This window comes from Sapajus apella, unplaced genomic scaffold, assembly GCF_009761245.1.
Source record: "Sapajus apella isolate SASKATOON/1434 unplaced genomic scaffold, GSC_monkey_1.0 scaffold102, whole genome shotgun sequence".
NCBI lineage: Eukaryota > Metazoa > Chordata > Mammalia > Primates > Cebidae > Sapajus > Sapajus apella.
The window spans coordinates 3,161,113-3,164,816 of NW_022437042.1; the positions used below are offsets into that span (position 1 = coordinate 3,161,113).

The 3,704-nt window shown below is 45.6% G+C and overlaps 1 pseudogene; it reads right to left on the reverse strand.

Annotated features, from left to right (window-relative positions):
- Nucleotides 1–1,070: 1,070 nt before the first annotated feature.
- Nucleotides 1,071–2,982, reverse strand: LOC116536610 (annotated as a pseudogene).
- Between the last annotated feature and the right edge of the window lie 722 nt (nt 2,983–3,704).

Consider the following 3,704-nt stretch of genomic DNA (forward strand, 5'->3'; position numbering starts at 1 on the left):
GGCATCAAACTCCTGACCTCAAGGGATCTGCCCACCTTTGCCTCCCAAAGTGCTGGGATCACAGGCATGAGCCACAGTGCCCAGCCTACAATCATGATTTCTTTTTTTTTTTTGAGGCGGAGTTTCACTCACGTTACCCAGGCTGGAGTGCAATGGCGCGATCTTGGCTCATCGCAACCTCCGCCTCCTGGGTTCAGGCAATTCTCCTGCCTCAGCCTCCTGAGTAGCTGGGACTACAGGCACGTGCCACCATGCCCAGCTGATTTTTTGTATTTTTAGTAGAGATGGGGTTTCACCATGTTGACCAGGATGGTCTCGATCTCTTGACCTCGTGATCCACCCGCCTCGGCCTCCCAAAGTGCTGGGATTACAGGCTTGAGCCACCGCGCCCAGCCCAATCATGATTTCTAATTCGCAGATGGCCAAAGCTGTTTTTTAAGTTTTGTGTCTTTTTATTTATTTATTTATTTTGAGACAGAGTTTTGCTCTTTTTGCCCAGTCTGGAGTGCAATGGCACAATCTTGGCTTACCACAACCTCTGCCTCTTGGGTTCAAGTGATTCTCCCTCCCAAGTAGCTGGGATCACAGGCATGTGCCACCATGCCCAGCTAATTTTGTATTTTTAGTACAGACAGGGTTTCTCCATGTTGGTCAGGCTGGTCTCGAATTCCTTCAGGTGATCTGTTTACCTCAGCCTCTCAAAGTGCTGGGATTACAGGCGTGAGCCACCACGCCCAGCAAGTTTTGTGTCTTTTTAAACAGAAGAAAATGAACCTTATTAATGCTGAATGACTCATTCAAGGCCATATAACCGGTAGTTGGCAGACTGTTTTTTCGTTTTTTTTTTTTTTGAGACAGAGTCTTGCTCTGTCACCCAGGCTGGAGTGCAATGGCACGATCTTGGCTCACTGCAACCTCCGCCTCTTGGGTTCAAGCGATTCTCTTGCCTCAGCCTCCTGAGTAGCTGGGACTACAGACGCATGCCACCACATCCAGCTAATTTTTGTATTTTTAGTAGAGTCGGGGTTCCATTGTGTTAGCCAGGATGATCTCGAACTCCTGACCTCATGATCTGCCCACCTCAGCCTCCCGAAGTGCTGGGATTACAGGCGTGAGCCACCATGCCTGGCCAGAACTGGGGTTTGAACCCATTTTTCTTCCGTACCACACAGCACTTACTGTATAGAAAAATAGCTGAACAAATTGCTCTTATTTTAGCCAAATTTCATTTGTAAAACTCCATGTGGCTACTATTCTGATAGCAATGTCTATCTTTCATATTAATGAAAAAGAAAATCCATGTGTTCTTATGAGTTTAGAAAACAAAGTGTTATCACAGATAACAATAATTCTTGTTCCTAGTTCCAATGATTTTGAACCTATTTCTTAGAACAAGAAGCCCTCTGATTCAAATATGAAAGAATATTCTATTTTGTCACAAACAGAAAGATCTGAAACCCCATTTTTAAGCTATCTCTGTATATAATAAGAATCCAGCCTGCACTTGTTAGTGACAGAGAGCACGGTAAACTAAGAAGTCCCTGGAGAGGTCAGAGTGTTGACAAAACGCAACATGATGGTAGAGTCTACACAAACACAGGAAACAAAGCTCGGCCCTTCCACACAGCCGCCTGTCCTTGCAATGACTTTAAGTCAGTGTCTCTTCATGCCACACATACGTCCCAATGTCTGCTTGATGAAATTCCACAACTGCCATGGGGTCACTTTTCTGCAGTCTTGTGTAGATTTTGCTGCCACCCCAAAACCCAAAGGGATGGCTGCCATGGAGTACACCACCACTCCCTGGTACTAAGAAGTATTTTCGGTGATTCGACCCAGACCAGATTTCAACACATGGTTCCCATACAGGAAGGACTGCTCTGCACCTGGCTTTATCCATACTTTATACTTGGCATAAGGTGCAAGTTAATCCAGGCCTGTGATGTGCAACCGAAACTTGTGGGTCTTAGTGAATTTTCCAAAGCAGGTCCTCAGTGACACTGGCCTATCCCCGGAGATATTGGTGGCCAGCTTCATAATCTTCTCACTCATATGGTACACTGGTCATTGTGCAGTCAGAAACAGTAGGTGCCATCGGGCTGGTCCACCAGCAGCTGAAGATTCTCCCCGATGAATTTTGCAATCTTCTCAAACATGACAGGGGTCTCCTCTTCAGTCAAAGGCCCCATTTCCCACTGGGTTGGAACACTGGATCTTCATGCCTCAGTAACTGGAAACGGAAGTCCTGTTTTGTTTTCTTAACTGGACCTTGAGTCATGTAAAACACTCGCCTCTCTTCACTCTCAGTTTTACTGTCTTCATCCAGTCTTAGTAGCCATTCCTCTCTTGACCATTAAAGGATGCCCCAGGACTCAATCCTTGGATTTCTTCCTTTTGCTATCTGTACTTACATCTTTGGCAATTTCATTCTGTCTCATGGCTTTAAGTAACATCTATATACTGACAACTCTCAAATTTATATTTATAGCTAGACCTTCCCAGTTGAGCTGACTACATATCCAACTGCCTACCTGACAACTCCACTTGGATAATCAATAGGCATTTCAAACATAACATGTTCAAAATGGTGCTTGGCTTTCCCTTGAAAGCTGTTCTTCCCCATCTCAGTAAATGGCACTTCAATTTGCCCAGTTATTCTAGCCACAATTGAGGAGTTATCCTTGATTCCCCTCTTCCCTTCACTTCCCACACCAAAACTATTGGCTAGTCCTGATAACAAAACCTCCAAAACACATCTCAAATCCATTGACTTTCTCCAATTCTTCTTTTACTACCCTGTTCCAACCACTCTCACCTCTCACCTGGACTACTGCCATGGTCTCCTAATTGGTCTCTCTGCTTCACTTCTTGTCCCCCAACAAGCCACTCTCCATGTATCAACTAGACTGACTTTAATTTTTTTTTTTTTTTTTGACACAGAGCCTTGCTCTGTTGCCCAGGCTGGAGTGCAGTGGCACGATCTCGGCTCACTGCAGCCTCTGCCTCCCCAGTTCAAGCAATTCTCGTGCCTCAGCCTCGGAGGAGCTGGGACTACAGGTGTGTACCACCACACCTGGCTAATTTTTGTATTTTTAGTCGGGGGGGGGGTGTCACCATGTTGCCTAGGCTGGTCTTGAACTCCTGACCTCAAGTGATTGTTCTGCCTCAGCCTCCCAAAGTGCTGGGATTACAGGCGTGGGCCACTGCACCCAGCCTAGAATGACTTTAAAACATAAATTGGCTGGGCATGGTGGCATACATCTGTAATCCAGCACTTTGAGAGGCCATGGTGGGAGGATCACTTGAATCCAGGAGTTCGAGACCAGCCAGGGCAACATACTGGGGAGAAAGAAAAAAAAAAAGAAAAGGGGAAAGGGAAAGGAAGGAAAAGAAAATAAATTCTTTCTACAAAAAATAGAAAAAATTAGCCAGGTGTGGAGGCACACACCTGTAGTCCCAGCTACTACTTGGGAGGCTGAGGTAGGAGGATTGCTTGAGCCCAGGAAGTTGGGGCTCCAGCGAACCATGATAGTGCCACTGCACTCCAGCCTGGGCAACAGACACCCTATCTTAAAAAAAAAAAAAAAAACCCATAAATTATATCATGTTACTGCTCTGCTTAACAGTTCAATCAATAACTTCTCACTGCATTTTTTAAGATCCAAAATCCTTATTCAGGCCTGCGAGGACCTACATGGCCTGGT